Source organism: Denticeps clupeoides, unplaced genomic scaffold (genome assembly GCF_900700375.1).
Source record: "Denticeps clupeoides unplaced genomic scaffold, fDenClu1.1, whole genome shotgun sequence".
Taxonomy (NCBI): Eukaryota; Metazoa; Chordata; class Actinopteri; order Clupeiformes; family Denticipitidae; genus Denticeps; species Denticeps clupeoides.
The window spans coordinates 1-25,781 of NW_021630034.1; the positions used below are offsets into that span (position 1 = coordinate 1).

Below are 25,781 nucleotides of genomic sequence, written 5' to 3' on the forward strand. Positions count from 1 at the left end.
TCTCACAAGCATGTTGTTCACAACTAAACCACAAACACAATTGTCTGTGTAGAGTCAGTCCTAGAGTCAGCTAAAGAAATGTACAGTACTTCAGTTCTTCTTATCTTACCAAATGATGAGATTGTGCACTACATGAGCACTTCATTAATACATTGACACCAGATGCAGTTGGAAATGTTTCTGATCTTCTTATGGAGTTCATCCTGTGTGTTTTGCTTTGAAAAAAAAAAAAAACTGAACATTTGGAATTTGGCACACATCTCCCTTTCCTAAAGAACCCTAGTTCCTATTTGGTCAATCAAAAAAAGTTGAAAAATGGAGCACTTCACTGATTTGTGGGTCATCCTTTTGCAAGTTCCATGCTAATCTTGGTACAACATCTTCCTAGTCCCAAGTGACTCTTTGTCTAATTAAAAAAGGACAAAATATGGAACGCTTCACGGATTTGCGTGTCATCCTTTCGCAGGGGCCATGCTAATCTTCTCTGTATCGATCCAATTTTAGTATATGAGCAGCCGTAGCAAGCACATCAACCAATTTCTCAGCTGCCACTTATAATACTGACCAAATCATTGTTCTGCTCACCAAGACCTTGTATGGAGTATTGTGTAAAAATTTGATAAAATATTTAGAGAGCAAATGCTTAGTTACCCTAATTGCATTTTCCAAGAGGCTGGTAACTTGTGGAGGTGCATGATTAAAGTGTGGTCAGTTTGTGTAGCAAAGAAAGATGAATAATTTGATTGGTGTCAGAGTCATGGGAACATCACAAAGTGGGCAGGTCAATGCAGGAAAGGGGCGTGGTTCCAGGCAGTGTGTTTATTCCACGTGGTGATGTCACTGTCTGGGTCTCTGTTAAGGTACTGGCAGCCATCTTCTGCCATTTCATTATAGTTCATGCTTTTTTGGCAGGGGAAATTTCATTCTCAAATATGTGGTCTTCCCAGACTGTGGTTGTACCTCTGCATTTTGCTAGTGCTGACTCCTACAAAGTCCCCATATGTGGGCATCTAGACTGCATCATTCCTGATAGCGACAGACTGCGTTTACCCTCTCACAAGCATGTTGTTCACAACTAAACCACAAACACAATTGTCTGTGTAGAGTCAGGCCTAGAGTCAGCTAAAGAAATGTACAGCAGCTTCAGTTCTTCTTATCTTACCAAATGATTGAGATTGTCCACTACATGAGCAACTTCATTAATACATTGACACCAGATTGCAGTTGGAAAATGTTTCTGATCTTCTTATGGAGTTCATTCTTGTGTTTTTGCTTTGAAAAAAAAAAAAACTGAACATTTGGAATTTGGCACAGCATCTCCCTTTTCCTAAGGAACCCTAGTTCCTATTTGTCAATCAAAAAAAGTTGAAAATATGGAGCACTTCACTGATTTGTGGTGTCATCCTTTTGCAAGTTCCATGCTAATCTTGGTACAACATCTTCCTAGTCCCAAGTGACTCTTTGTCTAATTAAAAAAGAACAAAATATGGAACGCTTCACGGATTTGCGTGTCATCCTTTCGCAGGGGCCATGCTAATCTTCTCTGTATCGATCCAATTTTAGTATATGTGCAGCCGTAGCAAGCACATCAACAAGCTTCTCAGCTGCCACTTATAATACTGACCATATCATTGTTCTGCTCACCAAGACCTTGTATGGAGTATTGTGTAAAAATGTGATAAAATATTTGGAGAGCAAATGCTTAGTTACCCTAATTTGCATTTCCAAGAGGCTGTTAACTTGTGGAGGTGCATGATTAAAGTGTGGTCAGTTTGTGTAGCAAAGAAAGATGAATAATTTGATTGGTGTCAAGAGTCATGGGAACATCACAAAGTGGGCAGGTCAATGCAGGAAAAGGGGCGTGGTTCCAGGCAGTGTGTTTATTCCACGTGGTGATGTCACTGTCTGGGTCTCTGTTAAGGTACTGGCAGCAATCTTCTGCCATTTCATTATAGTTCATGCTTTTTTGGAAGGGGAAATTTCATTCTCAAATATGTGGTCTTCACAGACTGAGGTTGTACCTCTGCATTTTGCTAGTGCTGACTCCTACAAAGTCCCCATATGTGGGCATCTAGACTGCATCATTCCTGATAGCGGCAGACTGCGTTTACCCTCTTACAAGCATTTTGTTCACAACTAAACCACAACACGAATTGTCTGTGTAGAGTCAGGCCTAGAGTCAGCTAAAGAAATCGTACAAGCAGCTTCAGTTCTTCTTATCATACGAAAGGATTGAGATTGTCCACTACATGAGCAACTTCATTAATACCTTGACACCAGTTGCAGTTGGATATGTTTCTGATCTTCTTATGTAGTTCATCCTGTGTGTTTGCTTGAAAATAAAAAAAACTGAACATTTGGAATTTGGCACGCATCTTCCCTTTTCATAGGAACCCTAGTTCCTATTTGTCAATCAAAAAAAGTTGAAAATATGGAGCACTTCACTGATTTGTGTGTCATCCCTTTACAAGTTCCATGCTAATCTTGGTACAACATCTTCCTAGTCCCAAGTGACTCTTTGTCTAATTAAAAAAGAACAAAATATAGGAACGCTTCACGGATTTGCGTGTCATCCTTTCGCAGGGGCCATGCTAATCTTCTCTGTATCGATCCAATTTTAGTATATGTGCAGCCGTAGCAAGCACATCAACAAGCTTCTCCGCTGCCACTTATAATACTGACCATATCATTGTTCTGCTCACCAAGACCTTGTATGGAGTATTGTGTAAAAATGTGATAAAATATTTGGAGAGCAAATGCTTAGTTACCCTAATTGCATTTTCCAAGAGGCTGGTAACTTGTGGAGGTGCATGATTAAAGATATGGTCAGTTTGTGTAGCAAAGAAAGAAGAATAATTTGATTGGTGTCAAGAGTCATAGGAACATCACAAAGTGGGCAGGTCAATGCAGGAAAGGGGCGTGGTTCCAGGCAGTGTGTTTATTCCACGTGGTGATGTCACTGTCTGGGTCTCTGTTAAGGTACTGGCAGCAATCTTCTGCCATTTCATTATAGTTCATGCTTTTTTGGAAGGGGAAATTTCATTCTCAAATATGTGGTCTTCCAGACTGTGGTTGTACCTCTGCATTTTGCTAGTGCTGACTCCTACAAAGTCCCATATGTGGGCATCTAGACTGCATCATTCCTGATAGCGGACAGACTGCGTTTACCCTCTCACAAGCATGTTGTTCAAAACTAAACCACAAACACAATTGTCTGCGTAGAGTCAGTCCTAGAGTCAGCTAAAGAAATGTACAGCAGCTTCAGTTCTTCTTATCATACCAAATGATTGAGATTGTCCACTACATGAGCAACTTCATTAATACATTGACACCAGATGCAGTTGGAAATGTTTCTGATCTTCTTATGGAGTTCATTCCTTGTGTGTTTGCTTTGAAAATAAAATAAACATTTGAAATTTGCACAGCATCTCCCTTTTCCTAAGGAACCCTAGTTCCTATTTGTCAATCAAAAAAAGTTGAAAATATGGAGCACTTCACTGATTTGTGTGTCATCCTTTTGCAAGTTCCATGCTAATCTTGGTACAACATCTTCCTAGTCCCAAGTGACTCTTTGTCTAATTAAAAAAGAACAAAATATGGAACGCTTCACGGATTTGCGTGTCATCCTTTCGCAGGGGCCATGCTAATCTTCTCTGTATCGATCCAATTTTAGTATATGTGCAGCCGTAGCAAGCACATCAACCAGCTTCTCAGCTGCCACTTATAATACTGACCATATCATTGTTCTGCTCACCAAGACCTTGTATGGAGTATTGTGTAAAAATGTGATAAAATATTTGGAGAGCAAATGCTTAGTTACCCTAATTGCATTTTCCAAGAGGCTGGTAACTTGTGGAGGTGCATGATTAAAGTGTGGTCAGTTTGTGTAGCAAAGAAAGAAGAATAATTTGATTGGTGTCAAGAGTCATGGGAACATCACAAAGTGGGCAGGTCAATGCAGGAAAGGGGCGTGGTTCCAGGCAGTGTGTTTATTCCACGTGGTGATGTCACTGTCTGGGTCTCTGTTAAGGTACTGGCAGCAATCTTCTGCCATTTCATTATAGTTCATGCTTTTTTGGAAGGGGAAATTTCATTCTCAATATGTGGTCTTCCAGACTGAGGTTGTACCTCTGCATTTTGCTAGTGCTGACTCCTACAAAGTCCCCATATGTGGGCATCTAGACTGCATCATTCCTGATAGCGCAGACTGCGTTTACCCTCTCACAAGCATGTTGTTCACAACTAAACCACAAACACAATTGTCTGTGTAGAGTCAGGCCTAGAGTCAGCTAAAGAAATGTACAGCAGCTTCAGTTCTTCTTATCTTACCAAATGATTGAGATTGTGCACTACATGAGCAACTTCATTAATACCATTGACACCAGTTGCAGTTGGAAATGTTTCTGACCTTCTTATGGTATTTATCCCTGTGTGTTTGCTTTGAAAATAAAAAAAACTGAACATTTGGAATTTGGCACAGCATCTCCCTTTTCCTAAAGAAACCCTAGTTCCTATTTGTCAATCAAAAAAAGTTGAAAATATGGAGCACTTCACTGATTTGTGGGTCATCCTTTTGCAAGTTCCATACTAATCTTGGTACAACCTCTTCCTAGTCCCAAGTGACTCTTTGTCTAATTAAAAAAAGAACAAAATATGTAACGCTTCACGGATTTGCGTGTCATCCTTTCGCAGGGGCCATGCTAATCTTCTCTGTATCGATCCAATTTAGTATATGTGCAGCCGTAGCAAGCACATCAACCAGCTTCTCAGCTGCCACTTATAATACTGACCATATCATTGTTCTGCTCACCAAGACCTTGTATGGAGTATTGTGTAAAAATTTGATAAAATATTTGGAGAGCAAATGCTTAGTTACCCTAATTGCATTTTCCAAGAGGCTGGTAACTTGTGGAGGTGCATGATTAAAGTATGGTCAGTTTGTGTGGCAAAGAAAGAAGAATCATTTGATTGGTGTCAAGAGTCATAGGAACATCACAAAGTGGGCAGGTCAATGCAGGAAAGGGGCGTGGTTCCAGGCAGTGTGTTTATTCCACGTGGTGATGTCACTGTCTGGGTCTCTGTTAAGGTACTGGCAGCAATCTTCTGCCATTTCATTATAGTTCATGCTTTTTTGGAAGGGGAAATTTCATTCTCAAATATGTGGTCTTCCCAGACTGAGGTTGTACCTCTGCATTTTGCTAGTGCTGACTCCTACAAAGTCCCCATATGTGGGCATCTAGACTGCATCATTCCTGATAGCGGCAGACTGCGTTTACCCTCTCACAAGCATGTTGTTCACAACTAAACCACAAACACAATTGTCTGCGTAGAGTCAGTCCTAGAGTCAGCTAAAGAAATGTACAGCAGCTTCAGATCTTCTTATCATACCAAATGATTGAGATTGTCCACTACATGAGCAACTTCATTAATACATTGACACCAGATGCAGTTGGAAATGTTTCTGATCTTCTTATGGTGTTCATCCCTGTGTGTTTGCTTTGAAAATAAAAAAAACTAACATTTGGAATTTGGCACAGCATCTCCCTTTTCCCAAGGAACCCTCTGTTCCTATTTGTCAATCAAAAAAAGTTGAAAATATGGAGCACTCACTGATTTGTGTGTCATCCCTTTACCAGTTCCCTGCTAATCTTGGTACAACATCTCCTAGTCCCAAGTGACTCTTGTCTATTAAAAAAGAACAAAATATGGAACGCTTCACGGATTTGCGTGTCATCCTTTTCGCAGGGGCCTATGCTAATCTTCTCTGTATCGATCCAATTTTAGTATATGTGCAGCCGTAGCAAGCACAATCACAAGCTCTCAGCTGCCACTTATAATACTGACCATATCATTGTTCTGCTCACCAAGACCTGTATGGAGTATTGTGTAAAACATTTGATAAAATTTTGGAGAGGCAATAGCTAGTTGACCTAATTGCATTTCCATAGGCCTGGTAACTTGTGGAGGTGCATGATTAAGTGTGGGTCAGTTTGTGTAGCAAAGTAAGAAGAATAATTTGATTGGTGTCAAGAGTCATAGGAACATCACAAAGTGGGCAGGTCAATGCAGGAAAGGGGCGTGGTTCCAGGCAGTTTGTTTATTCCACGTGGTGATGTCACTGTCTGGGTCTCTGTTAAGGTACTGGCAGCAATCTTCTGCCATTTCATTATAGTTCATGCTTTTTTGGAAGGGGAAATTTCATTCTCAATTATGTGGTCTTCCCAGACTGAGGTTGTACCTCTGCATTTTGCTAGTGCTGACTCCTACAAAGTCCCCATATGTGGGCATCTAGACTGCATCATTCCTGATAGCGGCAGACTGCGTTTACCCTCTCACAAGCATGTTGTTCAAAACTAAACCACAAACACAATTGTCTGTGTAGAGTCAGTCCTAGTGTCAGCTAAAGAAATGTACAGCAGCTTCAGTACTTCTTATCATACCAAATGATTGAGATTGTCCACTACATGAGCAACTTCATTAATACATTGACACCAGATGCAGTTGGAAATGTTTCTGATCTTCTTATGGAGTTCATCCTTGTGTGTTTGCTTTGAAAATAAAAAAAACTGAACATTTGGAATTTGGCACAGCATCTCCCTTTTCCCTAAGGAACCCTAGTTCCTATTTGTCAATCAAAAAAGTTGAAAATATGGAGCACTTCACTGATTTGTGTGTCATCCTTTGCAAGTTCCATGCTAATCTTGGTACAACATCTTCCTAGTCCCAAGTGACTCTTTGTCTAATTAAAAAAGAACAAAATATGGAACGCTTTACAGATTTGCGTGTCATCCTTTCGCAGGGGCCATGCTAATCTTCTCTGTATCGATCCAATTTTAGTATATGTGCAGCCGTAGCAAGCACATCAACAAGCTTCTCAGCTGCCACTTATAATACTGACCATATCATTGTTCTGCTCACCAAGACCTTGTATGGAGTATTGTGTAAAAATGTGATAAAATATTTGGAGAGCAAATGCTTAGTTACCCTAATTGTATTTTCCAAGAGGCTGGTAACATGTGGAGGTGCATGATTAAAGTAGTGGTCAGTTTGTGTAGCAAAGAAGAAGAATAATTTGATTGGTGTCAAGAGTCATAGGAACATCACAAAGTGGGCAGGTCAATGCAGGAAAGGGGCGTGGTTCCAGGCAGTGTGTTTATTCCACGTGGTGATGTCACTGTCTGGGTCTCTGTTAAGGTACTGGCAGCAATCTTCTGCCATTTCATTATAGTTCATGCTTTTTTGGAAGGGGAAATTTCATTCTCAAATTATGTGGTCTTCCCAGACTGAGGGTTGTACCTCTGCATTTTGCTAGTGCTGACTCCTACAAAGTCCCCATATGTGGGCATCTAGACTGCATCATTCCTGATAGCGGCAGACTGCGTTTACCCTCTACAAGCATGTTGTTCAAAACTAAACCACAAACACAATTGTCTGTGTAGAGTCAGGCCTAGAGTCAGCTAAAGAAATGTACAGCAGCTTCAGTTCTTCTTATCTTACCAAATGATTGAGATTGTCCACTACATGAGCAACTTCATTAATACATTGACACCAGATGCAGTTGGAAATGTTTCTGATCTTCTTATGGAGTTCATTCCTTGTGTTTTTGCTTTGAAAAATAAAAAAAACTGAAACATTTGGAATTTGGCACAGCATCTCCCTTTTCCTAAGGAACCCTAGTTCCTATTTGTCAATCAAAAAAAGTTGAAAATATGGAGCACTTCACTGATTTGTGTGTCATCCTTTAGCAAGTTCCATGCTAATCTTGGTACAACATCTTCCTAGTCCCAAGTGACTCTTTGTCTAATTAAAAAAGAACAAAATATGGAACGCTTCACGGATTTGCGTGTCATCCTTTCGCAGGGGCCATGCTAATCTTCTCTGTATCGATCCAATTTTAGTATATGTGCAGCCGTAGCAAGCACATCAACAAGCTTCTCAGCTGCCACTTATAATACTGACCATATCATTGTTCTGCTCACCAAGACCTTGTATGGAGTATTGTGTAAAAATGTGATAAAATATTTGGAGAGCAAATGCTTAGTTACCCTAATTGCATTTTCCAAGAGGCTGGTAACTTGTGGAGGTGCATGATTAAAGTGTGGTCAGTTTGTGTAGCAAAGAAAGATGAATAATTTGATTGGTGTCAAGAGTCATGGGAACATCACAAAGTGGGCAGGTCAATGCAGGAAAGGGGCGTGGTTCCAGGCAGTGTGTTTATTCCACGTGGTGATGTCACTGTCTGGGTCTCTGTTAAGGTACTGGCAGCCATCTTCTGCCATTTCATTATAGTTCATGCTTTTTTGGAAGGGGAAATTTCATTCTCAATTATGTGGTCTTCCCAGACTGAGGTTGTACCTCTGCTAGTGCTGACTCCTACAAAGTCCCCATATGTGGGCATCTAGACTGCATCATTCCTGATAGCGACAGACTGCGTTTACCCTCTCACAAGCATGTTGTTCACAACTAAACCACAAACACAATTGTCTGCGTAGAGTCAGGCCTAGAGTCAGCTAAAGAAATGTACAGCAGCTTCAGATCTTCTAATCTTACCAAATGATTGAGATTGTCCACTACATGAGCAACTTCATTAATACATTGACACCAGATGCAGTTGGAAATGTTTCTGATCTTCTTATGGAGTTCATTCTTGTGTTTTGCTTTGAAAAAAAAAAAAACTAAACATTTGGAATTTGGCACAGCATCTCCCTTTTCCTAAGGAACCCTAGTTCCTATTTGTCAATCAAAAAAAGTTGAAAATATGGAGCACTTCACTGATTTGTGTGTCATCCTTTTGCAAGTTCCATGCTAATCTTGGTACAACATCTTCCTAGTCCCAAGTGACTCTTTGTCTAATTAAAAAAGAACAAAATATGGAACGCTTCACGGATTTGCGTGTCATCCTTTCGCAGGGGCCATGCTAATCTTCTCTGTATCGATCCAATTTTAGTATATGTGCAGCCGTAGCAAGCACATCAACAAGCTTCTCAGCTGCCACTTATAATACTGACCATATCATTGTTCTGCTCACCAAGACCTTGTATGGAGTATTGTGTAAAAATGTGATAAAATATTTGGAGAGCAAATGCTTAGTTACCCTAATTGCATTTTCCAAGAGGCTGGTAACTTGTGGAGGTGCATGATTAAAGTAGTGGTCAGTTTGTGTAGCAAAGAAAGAATGAATAATTTGATTGGTGTCAAGAGTCATGGGAACATCACAAAGTGGGCAGGTCAATGCAGGAAAGGGGCGTGGTTCCAGGCAGTGTGTTTATTCCACGTGGTGATGTCACTGTCTGGGTCTCTGTTAAGGTACTGGCAGCCATCTTCTGCCATTTCATTATAGTTCATGCTTTTTTGGAAGGGGAAATTTCATTCTCAAATATGTGGTCTTCCCAGACTGAGGTTGTACCTCTGCATTTTGCTAGTGCTGACTCCTACAAAGTCCCAATATGTGGGCATCTAGACTGCATCATTCCTGATAGCGGCAGACTGCGTTTACCCTCTCACAAGCATGTTGTTCAAAACTAAACCACAAACACAATTGTCTGCGTAGAGTCAGTCCTAGAGTCAGCTAAAGAAATGTACAGCAGCTTCAGTTCTTCTTATCATACCAAATGATTGAGATTGTCCACTACATGAGCAACTTCATTAATACATTGACACCAGATTGCAGTTGGAAAATGTTTCTGATCTTCTTATGGAGTTCATTCCTTGTGTGTTTGCTTTGAAAATAAAAAAAACTAAACATTTGGAAATTTGGCACAGCATCTCCCTTTTCCTAAGGAACCCTAGTTCCTATTTGTCAATCAAAAAAAGTTGAAAATATGGAGCACTTCACTGATTTGTGTGTCATCCTTTTGCAAGTTCCATGCTAATCTTGGTACAACATCTTCCTAGTCCCAAGTGACTCTTTGTCTAATTAAAAAAGAACAAAATATGGAACGCTTCACGGATTTGCGTGTCATCCTTTCGCAGGGGCCATGCTAATCTTCTCTGTATCGATCCAATTTTAGTATATGTGCAGCCGTAGCAAGCACATCAACCAGCTTCTCAGCTGCCACTTATAATACTGACCATATCATTGTTCTGCTCACCAAGACCTTGTATGGAGTATTGTGTAAAAATGTGATAAAATATTTGGAGAGCAAATGCTTAGTTACCCTAATTGCATTTTCCAAGAGGCTGGTAACTTGTGGAGGTGCATGATTAAAGTGTGGTCAGTTTGTGTAGCAAAGTAAGAAGAATAATTTGATTGGTGTCAAGAGTCATGGGAACATCACAAAGTGGGCAGGTCAATGCAGGAAAGGGGCGTGGTTCCAGGCAGTGTGTTTATTCCACGTGGTGATGTCACTGTCTGGGTCTCTGTTAAGGTACTGGCAGCAATCTTCTGCCATTTCATTATAGTTCATGCTTTTTTGGAAGGGGAAATTTCATTCTCAATTATGTGGTCTTCACAGACTGAGGTTGTACCTCTGCATTTTGCTAGTGCTGACTCCTACAAAGTCCCCATATGTGGGCATCTAGACTGCATCATTCCTGATAGCGGCAGACTGCGTTTACCCTCTCACAAGCATGTTGTTCACAACTAAACCACAAACACAATTGTCTGTGTAGAGTCAGGCCTAGAGTCAGCTAAAGAAATGTACAGCAGCTTCAGATCTTCTTATCATACCAAATGATTGAGATTGTCCACTACATGAGCAACTTCATTAATACATTGACACCAGATGCAGTTGGAAATGTTTCTGATCTTCTTATGGAGTTCATTCTTGTGTGTTTGCTTTGAAAAAAACAAAAAACTGAACATTTGGAATTTGGCACAGCATCTCCCTTTTCCTAAGGAACCCTAGTTCCTATTTGTCAATCAAAAAAAGTTGAAAATATGGAGCACTTCACTGATTTGTGTGTCATCCTTTTACAAGTTCCATGCTAATCTTGGTACAACATCTTCCTAGTCCCAAGTGACTCTTTGTCTAATTAAAAAAGAACAAAATATGGAACGCTTCACGGATTTGCGTGTCATCCTTTCGCAGGGGCCATGCTAATCTTCTCTGTATCGATCCAATTTTAGTATATGTGCAGCCGTAGCAAGCACATCAACAGCTTCTCAGCTGCCACTTATAATACTGACCATATCATTGTTCTGCTCACCAAGACCTTGTATGGAGTAATGTGTAAAAATTTGATAAAATATTTAGGAGAGCAAATGCTTAGTTACCCTAATTGCATTTTCCAAGAGGCTGGTAACTTGTGGAGGTGCATGATTAAAGTAGTGGTCAGTTTGTGTAGCAAAGTAAGAAGAATAATTTGATTGGTGTCAAGAGTCATAGGGAACATCACAAAGTGGGCAGGTCAATGCAGGAAAGGGGCGTGGTTCCAGGCAGTGTGTTTATTCCACGTGGTGATGTCACTGTCTGGGTCTCTGTTAAGGTACTGGCAGCCATCTTCTGCCATTTCATTATAGTTCATGCTTTTTTGGAAGGGGAAATTTCATTCTCAATATGTGGTCTTCCCAGACTGAGGTTGTACCTCTGCATTTTGCTAGTGCTGACTCCTACAAAGTCCCATATGTGGGCATCTAGACTGCATCATTCCTGATAGCGGCAGACTGCGTTTACCCTCTCACAAGCATTTTGTTCACAACTAAACCACAAAAACAATTGTCTGCGTAGAGTCAGTCCTAGAGTCAGCTAAAGAAATGTACAGCAGCTTCAGTTCTTCTAATCTTACCAAATGATTGAGATTGTCCACTACATGAGCAACTTCATTAATACATTGACACCAGATGCAGTTGGAAATGTTTCTGATCTTCTTATGAAGTTCATCCTTGTGTTTTTGCTTTGAAAAAATAAAAAAACTAAACATTTGGAATTTGGCACAGCATCTCCCTTTTCCTAAGGAACCCTAGTTCCTATTTGTCAATCAAAAAAAGTTGAAAATATGGAGCACTTCACTGATTTGTGTGTCATCCTTTTACAAGTTCCATGCTAATCTTGGTACAACATCTTCCTAGTCCCAAGTGACTCTTTGTCTAATTAAAAAAGAACAAAATATGGAACGCTTCACGGATTTGCGTGTCATCCTTTCGCAGGGGCCATGCTAATCTTCTCTGTATCGATCCAATTTTAGTATATGTGCAGCCGTAGCAAGCACATCAACAAGCTTCTCAGGCTGCCACTTATAATACTGACCATATCATTGTTCTGCTCACCAAGACCTTGTATGGAGTATTGTGTAAAAATGTGATAAAATATTTGGAGAGCAAATGCTTAGTTACCCTAATTGCATTTTCCAAGAGGCTGGTAACTTGTGGAGGTGCATGATTAAAGTATTGTTAGTTTGTGTAGCAAAGTAAGAAGAATAATTTGATTGGTGTCAAGAGTCATGGGAACATCACAAAGTGGGCAGGTCAATGCAGGAAAGGGGCGTGGTTCCAGGCAGTGTGTTTATTCCACGTGGTGATGTCACTGTCTGGGTCTCTGTTAAGGTACTGGCAGCCATCTTCTGCCATTTCATTATAGTTCATGCTTTTTTGGAAGGGGAAATTTCATTCTCAAATATGTGGTCTTCCCAGACTGTGGTTGTACCTCTGCATTTTGCTAGTGCTGACTCCTACAAAGTCCCCAATATGTGGGCATCTAGACTGCATCATTCCTGATAGCGGCAGACTGCGTTTACCCTCTCACAAGCATGTTGTTCAAAACTAAACCACAAACACAATTGTCTGTGTAGAGTCAGTCCTAGAGTCAGCTAAAGAAATGTACAGCAGCTTCAGTACTTCTTATCATACCAAATGATTGAGATTGTCCACTACATGAGCAACTTCATTAATACATTGACACCAGATGCAGTTGGAAATGTTTCTGATCTTCTTATGGAGTTCATCCTTGTGTTTTTGCTTTGAAAAAAAAAAAAAAACTAAACATTTGGAATTTGGCACAGCATCTCCCTTTTCCTAAGGAACCCTAGTTCCTATTTGTCAATCAAAAAAAGTTGAAAATATGGAGCACTTCACTGATTTGTGTGTCATCCTTTGCAAGTTCCATGCTAATCTTGGTACAACATCTTCCTAGTCCCAAGTGACTCTTTGTCTAATTAAAAAAGAACAAAATATGGAACGCTTCACGGATTTGCGTGTCATCCTTTCGCAGGGGCCATGCTAATCTTCTCTGTATCGATCCAATTTTAGTATATGTGCAGCCGTAGCAAGCACATTAACCAGCTTCTCAGCTGCCACTTATAATACTGACCATATCATTGTTCTGCTCACCAAGACCTTGTATGGAGTATTGTGTAAAAATGTGATAAAATATTTGGAGAGCAAATGCTTAGTTACCCTAATTGCATTTTCCAAGAGGCTGGTAACTTGTGGAGGTGCATGATTAAAGTGTGGTCAGTTTGTGTAGCAAAGAAAGAAGAATAATTTGATTGGTGTCAAGAGTCATAGGAACATCACAAAGTGGGCAGGTCAATGCAGGAAAGGGGCGTGGTTCCAGGCAGTGTGTTTATTCCACGTGGTGATGTCACTGTCTGGGTCTCTGTTAAGGTACTGGCAGCAATCTTCTGCCATTTCATTATAGTTCATGCTTTTTTGGAAGGGGAATTTCATTCTCAATTATGTGGTCTTCCCAGACTGAGGTTGTACCTCTGCATTTTGCTAGTGCTGACTCCTACAAAGTCCCCATATGTGGGCATCTAGACTGCATCATTCCTGATAGCGGCAGACTGCGTTTACCCTCTCACAAGCATGTTGTTCAAAACTAAACCACAAACACAATTGTCTGTGTAGAGTCAGTCCTAGAGTCAGCTAAAGAAATGTACAGCAGCTTCAGTATCTTCTTATCATACCAAATGATTGAGATTGTCCACTACATGAGCAACTTCATTAATACATTGACACCAGATTGCAGTTGGAAATGTTTCTGATCTTCTTATGGAGTTCATCCTGTGTGTTTTGCTTTGAAAATAAAAAAAACTGAACATTTGGAATTTGGCACAGCATCTCCCTTTTCCAAGGAACCCTAGTTCCTATTTGTCAATCAAAAAAAGTTGAAAATATGGAGCACTTCACTGATTTGTGTGTCATCCTTTAGCAAGTTCCATGCTAATCTTGGTACAACATCTTCCTAGTCCCAAGTGACTCTTTGTCTAATTAAAAAAGAACAAAATATGGAACGCTTCACGGATTTGCGTGTCATCCTTTCGCAGGGGCCATGCTAATCTTCTCTGTATCGATCCAATTTTAGTATATGTGCAGCCGTAGCAAGCACATCAACCAGCTTCTCAGCTGCCACTTATAATACTGACCATATCATTGTTCTGCTCACCAAGACCTTGTATGGAGTATTGTGTAAAAGTGTGATAAAATATTTGGAGAGCAAATGCTTAGTTACCCTAATTGCATTTTCCAAGAGGCTGGTAACTTGTGGAGGTGCATGATTAAAGTATGGTCAGTTTGTGTAGCAAAGTAAGAATGAATAATTTGATTGGTGTCAAGAGTCATAGGAACATCACAAAGTGGGCAGGTCAATGCAGGAAAGGGGCGTGGTTCCAGGCAGTGTGTTTATTCCACGTGGTGATGTCACTGTCTGGGTCTCTGTTAAGGTACTGACAGCAATCTTCTGCCATTTCATTATAGTTCATGCCTTATTAGCATGGGAAATTTCATTCTCAATTATGTGGTCTTCACAGACTGAGGTTGTACCTGTGCATTTTGCTAGTGCTGACTCCTACAAAGTCCCCATATGTGGACATCTAGACTGCATCATTCCTGATAGCGACAGACTGCGTTTACACTCTCACAAGCATTTTGTTCACAACTAAACCACAAACACAATTGTCCGTGTTGAGTCAGGCCTAGAGTCAGCTAAAGAAATGTACAGCAGCTTCAGTTCTTCTTATCTTACCAAATGATTGAGATTGTCCACTACATGAGCAACTTTATTAATATATTGACACCAGTTGCATTTGGAAAAGTTTCTGATCTTCTTATGGTCTTTATCCCTGTGTTTTTGCTTTGAAAAATAAAAAAAAAAAAACATTTGGAATTTGGCACAGCATCTCCCTTTTCCCAAGGAACCCTAGTTCCTATTTGTCAATCAAAAAAAGTTGAAAATATGGAGCACTTCACTGATTTGTGTGTCATCCCTTTACAAGTTCCATGCTAATCTTGGTACAACATCTTCCTAATCCCAAGTGTCTCTTTGTCTAATTAAAATGAACAAAAATATGGAACGCTTCACGGATTTGCGTGTCATCCTTTCGCAGGGCCATGCTAATCTTCTCTGTATCGATCCAATTTTAGTATATGTGCAGCCGTAGCAAGCACATCAACAAGCTTCTCAGCTGCAACTTATAATACTGACCATATCATTGTTCTGCTCACCAAGACCTTGTATGGAGTATTGTGTAAAAATTTGATAAAATATTTAGAGAGCAAATGCTTAGTTACCCTAATTGCATTTTCCAAGAGGCTGGTAACTTGTGGAGGTGCATGATTAAAGTATTCTTAGTTTGTGTAGCAAAGTAAGAGAATAATTTGATTGGTGTCAGAGTCATAGGAACATCATGAAGTGGGCAGGTCAATGCAGGAAAGGGGCGTGGTTCCAGGCAGTGTGTTTATTCCACGTGGTGATGTCACTGTCTGGGTCTCTGTTAAGGTACTGGCAGCCATCTTCTGCCATTTCATTATAGTTCATGCTTTTTTGGAAGGGGAAATTTCATTCTCAAATATGTGGTCTTCCCAGACTGAGGTTGTACCTCTGCATTTTGCTAGTGCTGACTCCTACAAAGTCCCCATATGTGGGCATCTAGACTGCATCATTCCTGATAGTGGCAGACTGCGTTTACCCTCTTACAAGCATGTTGTTCACAACTAAACCACAAACACAATTGTCTGTGTAGAGTCAGGCCTAGAGTCAGCTAAAGAAATCTACAGCAGCTTCAGTTCTTCTTATCATACGAAATGATTGAGATTGTCCACTACATGAGCAACTTCATTAATACCTTGACACCAGATGCAGCTGGACATGTTTCTGATCTTCTTATGGAGTTCATCCTTGTGTTTTTGCTTTAAAAAAAAAAAAAACTAAACATTTGGAATTTGGCACAGCATCTCCCTTTTCCTAAGGAACCCTAGTTCCTATTTGTCAATCAAAAAAAGTTGAAAATATGGAGCACTTCACTGATTTGTGTGTCATCCCTTTACAAGTTCCATGCTAATCTTGGTACAACATCTTCCTAGTCCCAAGTGACTCTTGTCTAATTAAAAAGAACAAAATATGGAACGCTTTCAAGGATTTGCATGTCACAATTTTCGCAGGGGCCATGCTAATCTTCTCTGTATCGATCCAATTTTAGTCTATGTGCAGGCGTAGGAAGCACATTAACCAGTTTCTCAGCTGCCACTTATAATACTGACCAAATCATTGTTCTGCTCACCAAGATCTTGAATGGAGTATAGTGTAAAAATTTGATAAAATATTTAGAGAGCAAATGCTTAGTTACCCTAATTGCATTTTCCAAGAGGCTGGTAACTTGTGGAGGTGCATGATTAAAGTATTCTTAGTTTGTGTAGCAAAGAAAGAAGAATAATTTGATTGGTGTCAAGAGTCATAGGAACATCATGAAGTGGGCAGGTCAATGCAGGAAAGGGGCGTGGTTCCAGGCAGTTTGTTTATTCCACGTGATGATGTCACTGTCTGGGTCTCTGTTAAGGTTCTGGCAGCAATCTTCTGTCATTTCATTATAGTTCATGCTTTTTTGGAAGGGGAAATTTCATTCTCAATTATGTGGTCTTCACAGACTGAGGTTGTACCTCTGCATTTTGCTAGTGCTGACTCCTACAAAGTCCCAATATGTGGGCATCTAGACTGCATCATTCCTGATAGCGACAGACTGCGTGTACCCTCTCACAAGCATGTTGTTCAAAACTAAACCACAAACACAATTGTCTGTGTAGAGTCAGTCCTAGTATTCAGCCTAAAGAAATGTACAGCAGCTTCAGTACTTCTTATCATACCAAATGATTGAGATTGTCCACTACATGAGCAACTTCATCAATACATTGACACCAGTTGCAGTTGGAAATGTTTCTGATCTTCTTATGGAGTTCATCCTTGTGTTTTTGCTTTGAAAATAAAAAAAAATGAGCATTTGGAATTTGGCACAGCATCTCCCTTTCCCAAGGAACCCTAGTTCCTATTTGTCAATCAAAAAAAGTTGAAAATATGGAGCACTTCACTGATTTGTGTGTCATCCCTTTGCAAGTTCCATGCTAATCTTGGTACAACATCTTCCTAGTCCCAAGTGACTCTTTGTCTAATTTAAAAAGAACAAAGTATGGAACGCTTCACGTGTCATCCTTTCGCAGGGGCCATGCTAATCTTCTCTGTATCGATCCAATTTTAGTATATGTGCAGCCGTAGCAAGCACATCAACAAGCTTCTCGGCTGCCACTTATAATACTGACCAAATCATTGTTCTGCTCACCAAGACCTTGTATGGAGTATTGTGTAAAAATGTGATCAAATATTTGGAGAGCAAATGCTTAGTTACCCTAATTGCAATTTCCATGAGGCTGGTAACTTGTGGAGGTGCATGATTAAAGTGTGGTCAGTTTGTGTAGCAAAGAAAGATGAATAATTTGATTGGTGTCAAGAGTCATGGGAACATCACAAAGTGGGCAGGTCAATGCAGGAAAGGGGCGTGGTTCCAGTCAGTGTGTTTATTCCACGTGGTGATGTCACTGTCTGGGTCTCTGTTAAGGTACTGGCAGCCATCTTCTGCCATTTCATTATAGTTCATGCTTTTTTGGAAGGGGAAATTTCATTCTCAAATATGTGGTCTTCCCAGACTGAGGTTGTACCTCTGCATTTTGCTAGTGCTGACTCCTACAAAGTCCCCATATGTGGGCATCTAGACTGCATCATTCCTGATAGCGACAGACTGCGTTTACACTCTCACAAGCATTTTGTTCACAACTAAACCACAAACACAATTGTCTGCGTAGAGTCAGTCCTAGAGTCAGCTAAAGAAATGTACAGCAGCTTCAGATCTTCTAATCTTACCAAATGATTGAGATTGTCCACTACATGAGCAACTTCATTAATACATTGACACCAGATGCAGTTGAAAATGTTTCAGATCTTCTTATGGAGTTCATTCTTGTGTTTTTGCTTTGAAAAAATAAAAAAAACTGAACATTTGCAATTTGGCACAGCATCTCCATTTTCCCAAGGAACCATAGTTCCTATTTGTCAATCAAAAAAAGTTGAAAATATTTAGCACTTCACTGATTTGTGTGTCATCCCTTTACAAGTTCCATGCTAATCTTGGTACAACATCTTCCTAGTACCAAGTGACTCTTTGTCTAATTAAAAAAGAACAAAATATGGAACGCTCCACAGATTTGCGTGCCATCCTTTCGCAGGGGCCATGCTAATTTTCTCTGTATCGATCCAATTTTAGTATATGTGCAGCCGTAGCAAGCACATCAACCAGCTTCTCAGCTGCCACTTATAATACTGACCATATCATTGTTCTGCTCACCAAGACCTTGTATGGAGTATTGTGTAAAAATGTGATAAAATATTTAGAGAGCAAATGCTTAGTTACCCTAATTGCATTTTCCAAGAGGCTGTTAACTTGTAGAGGTGCATGATTAAAGTGTGGTCAGTTTGTGTAGCAAAGAAAGATGAATAATTTGATTGGTGTCAAGAGTCATGGGAACATCATGAAGTGGGCAGGTCAATGCAGGAAAGGGGCGTGGTTCCAGGCAGTTTGTTTATTCCACGTGGTGATGTCACTGTCTGGGTCTCTGTTAAGGTACTGGCAGCAATCTTCTGCCATTTCATTATAGTTCATGCTTTTTTGGAAGGGGAAATTTCATTCTCAAATATGTGGTCTTCCCAGACTGAGGTTGGACCTCTGCATTTTGCTAGTGCTGACTCCTACAAAGTCCCCATATGTGGGCATCTAGTCTGCATCATTCCTGATAGCGACAGACTGCGTTTACACTCTCACAAGCATTTTGTTCACAACTAAACCACAAACACAATTGTCTGCATAGAGTCAGTCCTAGAGTCAGCTAAAGAAATGTACAGCAGCTTCAGATCTTCTAATCTTACCAAATGATTGAGATAGTCCACTACATGAGCAACTTCATTAATACCTTGACACCAGATGCAGTTGAAAATGTTTCAGATCTTCTTATGGAGTTCATTCTTGTGTGTTTGCTTTGAAAATAAAATAAATATTTAAAATTTGGCACAGCAACTCCCTTTTCCCAAGGAACCCTAGTTCCTATTTGTCAATCAAAAAAAGTTGAAAATATGGAGCACTTCACTGATTTGTGTGTCATCCCTTTACAAGTTCCATGCTAATCTTGGTACAACATCTTCCTAGTCCCAAGTGACTCTTTGTCTAGTTAAAAAAGAACAAAATATGGAACGCTTCACGGATTTGCGTGTCATCCTTTCGCAGGGGCCATGCTAATCTTCTCTGTATCGATCCAATTTTAGTATATGTGCAGCCTTAGCAAGCACATCAACAAGCTTCTCAGCTGCCACTTATAATACTGACCATATCATTGTTCTGCTCACCAAGACCTTGTATGGAGTATTGTGTAAAAATGTGATCAAATATTTGGAGAGCAAATGCTTAGTTACCCTAATTGTATTTTCCAAGAGGCTGGTAACATGTGGAGGTGCATGATTAAAGTGTGGTCAGTTTGTGTAGCAAAGTAAGAAGAATAATTTGATTGGTGTCAAGAGTCATAGGAACATCATGAAGTGGGCAGGTCAATGCAGGAAAGGGGCGTGGTTCCAGGCAGTTTGTTTATTCCACGTGGTGATGTCACTGTCTGGGTCTCTGTTAAGGTACTGGCAGCCATCTTCTGCCATTTCATTATAGTTCATGCTTTTTTGGAAGGGGAAATTTCATTCTCAAATATGTGGTCTTCCCAGACTGAGGTGGGACCTCTGCATTTTGCTAGTGCTGACTCCTACAAAGTCCCCATATGTGGGCATCTAGACTGCCTCATTCCTGATAGCGGCAGACTGCGTTTACCCTCTCACAAGCATGTTGTTCAAAACTAAACCACAAACACAATTGTCTGTGTAGAGTCAGTCCTAGAGTCAGCTAAAGAAATCTACAGCAGCTTCAGTTCTTCTTATCATACGAAATGATTGAGATTGTCCACTACATGAGCAACTTCATTAATACCTTGACACCAGTTGCAGTTGGATATGTTTCTGATCTTCTTATGGTATTCATCCCTGTGTGTTTGCTTTGAAAATAAAAAAAACTGAACATTTGGAATTTGGCACAGCATCTCCCTTTTCCCAAGGAACCCTAGTTCCTATTTGTCAATCAAAAAAAGTTGAAAATATGGAGCACTTCACTGATTTGTGTGTCATCTTTTTGCAAGTTCCATGCTAATCTTGGTACAACATCTTCCTAGACCCAAGTGACTCTTTGTCTAATTAAAAATGAACAAAATATGGAACGCTTCACGGATTTGCGTGTCATCCTTTCGCAGGGGCAATGCTAATCTTCTCTGTATCGATCCAATTTTAGTATATGTGCAGCCGTAGCAAGCACATCAACAAGCTTCTCGGCTGCCACTTATAATACTGACCAAATCATTGTTCTGCTCACCAAGACCTTGTATGGAGTATTGTGTAAAAATTTGATAAAATATTTAGAGAGCAAATGCTTAGTTACCCTAATTGCATTTTCCAAGAGGCTGGTAACTTGTGGAGGTGCATGATTAAAGTGTGGTCAGTTTGTGTAGCAAAGTAAGAAGAATAATTTGATTGGTGTCAAGAGTCATAGGAAACTCATGAAGTGGGCAGGTCAATGCAGGAAAGGGGCGTGGTTCCAGGCAGTGTGTTTATTCCACGTGGTGATGTCACTGTCTGGGTCTCTGTTAAGGTACTGGCAGCAATCTTCTGCCATTTCATTATAGTTCATGCTTTTTTGGAAGGGGAAATTTCATTCTCAAATATGTGGTCTTCCCAGACTGAGGTTGTACCTCTGCATTTTGCAAGTGCTGACTCCTACAAAGTCCCCATATGTCGGCATCTAGACTGCATCATTCCTGATTGCGGCTGACTTAGTTTACCCTCTCAACAGCATTTTGTTCACAACTAAACCTCAAACAGAATTGTCTGTGTAGAGTCAGTCCTAGAGTCAGCTAAAGGAATCTACAGCAGCTTCAGTTCTTCTTATCATACGAAATGATTGAGATTGTCCACTACATGAGCAACTTCATTAATACCTTGACACCAGTTGCAGTTGGATATGTTTCTGATCTTCTTATGGTATTCATCCCTGTGTGTTTGCTTTGAAATAAAAAAAACTGAACATTTGGAATTTGGCACAGCACCTCCCTTTTCCTAAGGAACCCTAGTTCCTATTTGTCAATCAAAAAAATTTGAAAATATGGAGCACTTCAAATTTGTGTGTCATCCTTTTGCAAGTTCCATGCTAATCTTGGTACAACATCTTTCCTAGTACCCAAGTGACTCTTTGTCTAATAAAAAAGAACGAAATATGGAACGCTTCACGGATTTGCGTGTCATCCTTTCGCAGGGGCCATGCTAATCTTCTCTGTATCGATCCAATTTTAGTATATGTGCAGCCGTAGCAAGCACATCAACAAGCTTCTCGGCTGCCACTTATAATACTGACCATATCATTGTTCTGCTCACCAAGACCTTGTATGGAGTATTGTGTAAAAATGTGATAAAATATTTGGAGAGCAAATGCTTAGTTACCCTAATTGCATTTTCCAAGAGGCTGTTAACTTGTGGAGGTGCATGATTAAAGTGTGGTCAGTTTGTGTAGCAAAGTAAGAAGAATAATTTTATAGGTGTCAAGAGTCATGGGAACATCACAAAGTGGGCAGGTCAATGCCGGAAAGGGGCGTGGTTTCCAGGCAGTGTGTTTATTCCACGAGGGTGATGTCACTGTCTGGGTCTCTGTTAAGGTACTGGCAGCCATCTTCTGCCATTTCATTATAGTTCATGCTTTTTTGGAAGGGGAAATTTCATTCTCAAATATGTGGTCTTCCCAGACTGTGGTTGTACCTCTGCATTTTGCTAGTGCTTACTCCTACAAAGTCCCAATATGTGGGCATCTAGACTGCATCATTCCTGATAGCGGCAGACTGCGTTTACCCTCTCACAAGCATGTTGTTCAAAACTAAACCACAAACACAATTGTCTGTGTAGAGTCAGTCCTAGAGTCAGCTAAAGAAATGTACAGCAGCTTCAGTACTTCTTATCATACCAAATGATTGAGATTGTCCACTACATGAGCAACTTCATTAATATATTGACCCCAGATGCAGTTGGACATGTTTCTGATCTTCTTATGGAGTTCATCCTTGTGTTTTTGCTTTGAAAAAAAAAAAAAACGAAACATTGGAATTGGCACAGCATCTCCCTTTTCCTAAAGAAACCCTAGTTTCCTATTGTCAATCAAAAAAAGTCGAAAATATGGAGCACTTCACTGATTTGTGGGTCATCCTTTTGCAAGTTCCATGCTAATCTTGGTACAACATCTTCCTAGTCCCAAGTGACTCTTTGTCTAATTAAAAAAGAACGAAATATGGAACGCTTCACGGATTTGCGTGTCATCCTTTCGCAGGGGCCATGCTAATCTTCTCTGTATCGATCCAATTTTAGTATATGTGCAGCCGTAGCAAGCACATTAACCAGCTTCTCAGCTGCCACTTATAATACTGACCATATCATTGTTCTGCTCACCAAGACCTTGTATGGAGTATTGTGTAAAAATGTGATAAATTATTTGGAGAGCAAATGCTTAGTTACTAATTGCATTTTCCAAGAGGCTGGTAACTCGTGGAGGTGCATGATTAAAGTATGGTCAGTTTGTGTAGCAAAGAAAGAAGAATAATTTGATTGGTGTCAAGAGTCATAGGAACATCACAAAGTGGGCAGGTCAATGCAGAAAAGGGGCGTGGTTCCAGGCAGTGTGTTTATTCCACGTGATGATGTCACTGTCTGGGTCTCTGTTAAGGTACTGGCAGCAATCTTCTGCCATTTCATTATAGTTCATGCTTTTTTGGTAGTGGAAATTTCATTCTCAATTATGTGGTCTTCACAGACTGAGGTTGTACCTTTGCATTTTGCTAGTGCTGACTCCTACAAAGTCCCCATATGTGGGCATCTAGACTGCATCATTCCTGATAGCGGCAGACTGCGTTTACCCTCTTACAAGCATGTTGTTCAAAACTAAACCTCAAACAGAATTGTCTGTGTAGAGTCAGGCCTAGAGTCAGCTAAAGAAATGTACAGCAGCTTCAGTTCTTCTTATCTTACCAAATGATTGAGATTGTCCACTACATGAGCAACTTCATTAATACATTGACACCAGTTGCATTTGGAAAAGTTTCTGATCTTCTTATGGTCTTTATCCCTGTGTGTTTGCTTTGAAAATAAAAAAAACTGAACATTTGGAATTTGGCACAGCATCTCCCTTTTCCCAAGGAACCCTAGTTCCTATTTGTCAATCAAAAAAAGTTGAAAATATGGAGCACTTCACTGATTTGTGTGTCATCCCTTTACAAGTTCCATGCTAATCTTGGTACAACATCTTCCTAGTCCCAAGTGACTCTTTGTCTAATTAAAAAAGAACAAAATATGGAACGCTTCACGGATTTGCGTGTCATCCTTTCGCAGGGGCCATGCTAATCTTCTCTGTATCGATCCAATTTTAGTATATGTGCAGCCGTAGCAAGCACATCAACAAGCTTCTCGGCTGCCACTTATAATACTGACCAAATCATTGTTCTGCTCACCAAGACCTTGTATGGAGTATTGTGTAAAAATGTGATAAAATATTTAGAGAGCAAATGCTTAGTTACCCTAATTGCATTTTCCAAGAGGCTGGTAACTTGTGGAGGTGCATGATTAAAGTGTGGTCAGTTTGTGTAGCAAAGAAAGATGAATAATTTGATTGGTGTCAAGAGTCATGGGAACATCACAAAGTGGGCAGGTCAATGCAGGAAAGGGGCGTGGTTCCAGGCAGTGTGTTTATTCCACGTGGTGATGTCACTGTCTGGGTCTCTGTTAAGGTACTGGCAGCAATCTTCTGCCATTTCATTATAGTTCATGCTTTTTTGGAAGGGGAAATTTCATTCTCAATTATGTGGTCTTCCCAGACTGAGGTTGTACCTCTGCATTTGCTAGTGCTGACTCCTACAAAGTCCCCATATGTGGGCATCTAGACTGCATCATTCCTGATAGCCGACAGACTGCGTTTAACCTCTCACAAGCATTTGTTCACAACTAAACCACAAACACAATTGTCCTGCGTAGAGTCAGTCCTAGAGTCAGCTAAAGAAATGTACAGCAGCTTCAGATCTTCTAATCTTACCAAATGATTGAGATTGTCCACTACATGAGCAACTTCATTAATACATTGACACCAGATGCAGTTGGAAAATGTTTCAGATCTTCTTATGGAGTTCATTCTTGTGTTTTGCTTTGAAAAAAAAAAAAAACTGAACAATTGGAATTTGGCACAGCATCTCCCTTTCCCAAGGAACCCTAGTTCCTATTTGTCAATCAAAAAAAGTTGAAAATATGGAGCACTTCACTGATTGTGTGTCATCCTTTGCAAGTTCCATGCTAATCTTGGTAAAACATCTTCCTAGTCCCAAGTGACTCTTTGTCTAATTAAAAAAAGAACAAAATATGGAACGCTTCACGGATTTGCGTGTCATCCTTTCGCAGGGGCCATGCTAATCTTCTCTGTATCGATCCAATTTTAGTATATGTGCAGCCGTAGCAAGCACATCAACAAGCTTCTCAGCTGCCACTTATAATACTGACCATATCATTGTTCTGCTCACCAAGACCTTGTATGGAGTATTGTGTAAAAATGTGATAAAATATTTGGAGAGCAAATGCTTAGTTACCCTAATTGCATTTTCCAAGAGGCTGGTAACTTGTGGAGGTGCATGATTAAAGTGTGGTCAGTTTGTGTAGCAAAGAAAGAAGAATAATTTGATTGGTGTCAAGAGTCATGGAACATCACAAAGTGGGCAGGTCAATGCAGGAAAGGGGCGTGGTTCCAGGCAGTGTGTTTATTCCACGTGGTGATGTCACTGTCTGGGTCTCTGTTAAGGTACTGGCAGCCATCTTCTGCCATTTCATTATAGTTCATGCTTTTTGGAAGGGGAAATTTCATTCTCAATATGTGGTCTTCCCAGACTGAGGTTGTACCTCTTGCATTTTGCTAGTGCTGACTCCTACAAAGTCCCATATGTGGGCATCTAGACTGCATCATTCCTGATAGCGGCAGACTGCGTTTACCCTCTCACAAGCATGTTGTTCAAAACTAAACCACAAACACAATTGTCTGTGTAGAGTCAGTCCTAGAGTCAGCTAAAGAAATGTACAGCAGCTTCAGTATCTTCTTATCTATACCAAATGATTGAGATTGTCCACTACATGAGCAACTTCATTAATACATTGACACCAGATGCAGTTGGAAAATGTTTCTGATCTTCTTATGGAGTTCATTCCTGTGTGTTTGCTTTGAAAAAAAAAAAACTGAACATTGAAATTTGCACAGCATCTCCCTTTTCCTAAGGAACCCTAGTTCCTATTTGTCAATCAAAAAAAGTTGAAAATATGGAGCACTTCACTGATTTTTGTGTCATCCTTTTGCAAGTTCCATGCTAATCTTGGTACAACATCTTCCTAGTCCCAAGTGACTCTTTGTCTAATTAAAAAAGAACGAAATATGGA

At 40.2% G+C, this 25,781-nt stretch overlaps 37 non-coding genes across 37 annotated transcripts; 13 read left to right on the plus strand and 24 right to left on the minus strand.

Annotated features, from left to right (window-relative positions):
• Nucleotides 1-421: 421 nt before the first annotated feature.
• On the minus strand, nt 422-528 carry LOC114781072 (U6 spliceosomal RNA). Its single transcript, XR_003747526.1, has one exon. It is a non-coding gene; the product is annotated as a U6 spliceosomal RNA (small nuclear RNA).
• Nucleotides 529-897: 369 nt separating this feature from the next.
• LOC114781043 (U1 spliceosomal RNA) lies at nt 898-1,057 on the plus strand. Its single transcript, XR_003747498.1, has one exon. It is a non-coding gene; the product is annotated as a U1 spliceosomal RNA (small nuclear RNA).
• Nucleotides 1,058-1,480: 423 nt separating this feature from the next.
• Nucleotides 1,481-1,587, minus strand: LOC114781060 (U6 spliceosomal RNA). Its single transcript, XR_003747515.1, has one exon. It is a non-coding gene; the product is annotated as a U6 spliceosomal RNA (small nuclear RNA).
• A 371-nt stretch (nt 1,588-1,958) lies between these two features.
• Nucleotides 1,959-2,122, plus strand: LOC114781050 (U1 spliceosomal RNA). The gene has a single exon (XR_003747505.1). It is a non-coding gene; the product is annotated as a U1 spliceosomal RNA (small nuclear RNA).
• A 416-nt stretch (nt 2,123-2,538) lies between these two features.
• LOC114781064 (U6 spliceosomal RNA) lies at nt 2,539-2,645 on the minus strand. Its single transcript, XR_003747519.1, has one exon. It is a non-coding gene; the product is annotated as a U6 spliceosomal RNA (small nuclear RNA).
• Nucleotides 2,646-3,590: 945 nt separating this feature from the next.
• Nucleotides 3,591-3,697, minus strand: LOC114781052 (U6 spliceosomal RNA). The gene has a single exon (XR_003747507.1). It is a non-coding gene; the product is annotated as a U6 spliceosomal RNA (small nuclear RNA).
• A 950-nt stretch (nt 3,698-4,647) lies between these two features.
• On the minus strand, nt 4,648-4,753 carry LOC114781074 (U6 spliceosomal RNA). Its single transcript, XR_003747528.1, has one exon. It is a non-coding gene; the product is annotated as a U6 spliceosomal RNA (small nuclear RNA).
• Nucleotides 4,754-5,123: 370 nt separating this feature from the next.
• On the plus strand, nt 5,124-5,283 carry LOC114781077 (U1 spliceosomal RNA). The gene has a single exon (XR_003747531.1). It is a non-coding gene; the product is annotated as a U1 spliceosomal RNA (small nuclear RNA).
• A 416-nt stretch (nt 5,284-5,699) lies between these two features.
• On the minus strand, nt 5,700-5,808 carry LOC114781076 (U6 spliceosomal RNA). The gene has a single exon (XR_003747530.1). It is a non-coding gene; the product is annotated as a U6 spliceosomal RNA (small nuclear RNA).
• A 367-nt stretch (nt 5,809-6,175) lies between these two features.
• On the plus strand, nt 6,176-6,335 carry LOC114781080 (U1 spliceosomal RNA). The gene has a single exon (XR_003747534.1). It is a non-coding gene; the product is annotated as a U1 spliceosomal RNA (small nuclear RNA).
• A 419-nt stretch (nt 6,336-6,754) lies between these two features.
• On the minus strand, nt 6,755-6,861 carry LOC114781069 (U6 spliceosomal RNA). Its single transcript, XR_003747523.1, has one exon. It is a non-coding gene; the product is annotated as a U6 spliceosomal RNA (small nuclear RNA).
• A 954-nt stretch (nt 6,862-7,815) lies between these two features.
• On the minus strand, nt 7,816-7,922 carry LOC114781053 (U6 spliceosomal RNA). The gene has a single exon (XR_003747508.1). It is a non-coding gene; the product is annotated as a U6 spliceosomal RNA (small nuclear RNA).
• A 942-nt stretch (nt 7,923-8,864) lies between these two features.
• Nucleotides 8,865-8,971, minus strand: LOC114781061 (U6 spliceosomal RNA). Its single transcript, XR_003747516.1, has one exon. It is a non-coding gene; the product is annotated as a U6 spliceosomal RNA (small nuclear RNA).
• A 372-nt stretch (nt 8,972-9,343) lies between these two features.
• On the plus strand, nt 9,344-9,503 carry LOC114781045 (U1 spliceosomal RNA). The gene has a single exon (XR_003747500.1). It is a non-coding gene; the product is annotated as a U1 spliceosomal RNA (small nuclear RNA).
• Nucleotides 9,504-9,927: 424 nt separating this feature from the next.
• On the minus strand, nt 9,928-10,034 carry LOC114781055 (U6 spliceosomal RNA). The gene has a single exon (XR_003747510.1). It is a non-coding gene; the product is annotated as a U6 spliceosomal RNA (small nuclear RNA).
• Nucleotides 10,035-10,985: 951 nt separating this feature from the next.
• LOC114781056 (U6 spliceosomal RNA) lies at nt 10,986-11,092 on the minus strand. Its single transcript, XR_003747511.1, has one exon. It is a non-coding gene; the product is annotated as a U6 spliceosomal RNA (small nuclear RNA).
• A 372-nt stretch (nt 11,093-11,464) lies between these two features.
• On the plus strand, nt 11,465-11,622 carry LOC114781051 (U1 spliceosomal RNA). Its single transcript, XR_003747506.1, has one exon. It is a non-coding gene; the product is annotated as a U1 spliceosomal RNA (small nuclear RNA).
• Nucleotides 11,623-12,043: 421 nt separating this feature from the next.
• Nucleotides 12,044-12,150, minus strand: LOC114781057 (U6 spliceosomal RNA). The gene has a single exon (XR_003747512.1). It is a non-coding gene; the product is annotated as a U6 spliceosomal RNA (small nuclear RNA).
• A 371-nt stretch (nt 12,151-12,521) lies between these two features.
• On the plus strand, nt 12,522-12,682 carry LOC114781046 (U1 spliceosomal RNA). The gene has a single exon (XR_003747501.1). It is a non-coding gene; the product is annotated as a U1 spliceosomal RNA (small nuclear RNA).
• A 421-nt stretch (nt 12,683-13,103) lies between these two features.
• Nucleotides 13,104-13,210, minus strand: LOC114781062 (U6 spliceosomal RNA). Its single transcript, XR_003747517.1, has one exon. It is a non-coding gene; the product is annotated as a U6 spliceosomal RNA (small nuclear RNA).
• A 370-nt stretch (nt 13,211-13,580) lies between these two features.
• Nucleotides 13,581-13,739, plus strand: LOC114781049 (U1 spliceosomal RNA). The gene has a single exon (XR_003747504.1). It is a non-coding gene; the product is annotated as a U1 spliceosomal RNA (small nuclear RNA).
• A 421-nt stretch (nt 13,740-14,160) lies between these two features.
• Nucleotides 14,161-14,267, minus strand: LOC114781063 (U6 spliceosomal RNA). Its single transcript, XR_003747518.1, has one exon. It is a non-coding gene; the product is annotated as a U6 spliceosomal RNA (small nuclear RNA).
• A 952-nt stretch (nt 14,268-15,219) lies between these two features.
• LOC114781073 (U6 spliceosomal RNA) lies at nt 15,220-15,325 on the minus strand. The gene has a single exon (XR_003747527.1). It is a non-coding gene; the product is annotated as a U6 spliceosomal RNA (small nuclear RNA).
• Nucleotides 15,326-15,693: 368 nt separating this feature from the next.
• Nucleotides 15,694-15,857, plus strand: LOC114781054 (U1 spliceosomal RNA). Its single transcript, XR_003747509.1, has one exon. It is a non-coding gene; the product is annotated as a U1 spliceosomal RNA (small nuclear RNA).
• Nucleotides 15,858-16,271: 414 nt separating this feature from the next.
• On the minus strand, nt 16,272-16,380 carry LOC114781079 (U6 spliceosomal RNA). The gene has a single exon (XR_003747533.1). It is a non-coding gene; the product is annotated as a U6 spliceosomal RNA (small nuclear RNA).
• Nucleotides 16,381-17,322: 942 nt separating this feature from the next.
• Nucleotides 17,323-17,430, minus strand: LOC114781078 (U6 spliceosomal RNA). The gene has a single exon (XR_003747532.1). It is a non-coding gene; the product is annotated as a U6 spliceosomal RNA (small nuclear RNA).
• A 370-nt stretch (nt 17,431-17,800) lies between these two features.
• On the plus strand, nt 17,801-17,960 carry LOC114781065 (U1 spliceosomal RNA). The gene has a single exon (XR_003747520.1). It is a non-coding gene; the product is annotated as a U1 spliceosomal RNA (small nuclear RNA).
• Nucleotides 17,961-18,382: 422 nt separating this feature from the next.
• Nucleotides 18,383-18,489, minus strand: LOC114781075 (U6 spliceosomal RNA). Its single transcript, XR_003747529.1, has one exon. It is a non-coding gene; the product is annotated as a U6 spliceosomal RNA (small nuclear RNA).
• Nucleotides 18,490-18,859: 370 nt separating this feature from the next.
• On the plus strand, nt 18,860-19,019 carry LOC114781047 (U1 spliceosomal RNA). Its single transcript, XR_003747502.1, has one exon. It is a non-coding gene; the product is annotated as a U1 spliceosomal RNA (small nuclear RNA).
• A 415-nt stretch (nt 19,020-19,434) lies between these two features.
• Nucleotides 19,435-19,541, minus strand: LOC114781067 (U6 spliceosomal RNA). Its single transcript, XR_003747521.1, has one exon. It is a non-coding gene; the product is annotated as a U6 spliceosomal RNA (small nuclear RNA).
• Nucleotides 19,542-20,491: 950 nt separating this feature from the next.
• LOC114781068 (U6 spliceosomal RNA) lies at nt 20,492-20,598 on the minus strand. The gene has a single exon (XR_003747522.1). It is a non-coding gene; the product is annotated as a U6 spliceosomal RNA (small nuclear RNA).
• A 948-nt stretch (nt 20,599-21,546) lies between these two features.
• Nucleotides 21,547-21,653, minus strand: LOC114781070 (U6 spliceosomal RNA). Its single transcript, XR_003747524.1, has one exon. It is a non-coding gene; the product is annotated as a U6 spliceosomal RNA (small nuclear RNA).
• Nucleotides 21,654-22,025: 372 nt separating this feature from the next.
• Nucleotides 22,026-22,185, plus strand: LOC114781048 (U1 spliceosomal RNA). The gene has a single exon (XR_003747503.1). It is a non-coding gene; the product is annotated as a U1 spliceosomal RNA (small nuclear RNA).
• A 420-nt stretch (nt 22,186-22,605) lies between these two features.
• On the minus strand, nt 22,606-22,712 carry LOC114781071 (U6 spliceosomal RNA). Its single transcript, XR_003747525.1, has one exon. It is a non-coding gene; the product is annotated as a U6 spliceosomal RNA (small nuclear RNA).
• Nucleotides 22,713-23,080: 368 nt separating this feature from the next.
• On the plus strand, nt 23,081-23,244 carry LOC114781044 (U1 spliceosomal RNA). Its single transcript, XR_003747499.1, has one exon. It is a non-coding gene; the product is annotated as a U1 spliceosomal RNA (small nuclear RNA).
• A 416-nt stretch (nt 23,245-23,660) lies between these two features.
• Nucleotides 23,661-23,767, minus strand: LOC114781058 (U6 spliceosomal RNA). Its single transcript, XR_003747513.1, has one exon. It is a non-coding gene; the product is annotated as a U6 spliceosomal RNA (small nuclear RNA).
• A 949-nt stretch (nt 23,768-24,716) lies between these two features.
• Nucleotides 24,717-24,823, minus strand: LOC114781059 (U6 spliceosomal RNA). The gene has a single exon (XR_003747514.1). It is a non-coding gene; the product is annotated as a U6 spliceosomal RNA (small nuclear RNA).
• Between the last annotated feature and the right edge of the window lie 958 nt (nt 24,824-25,781).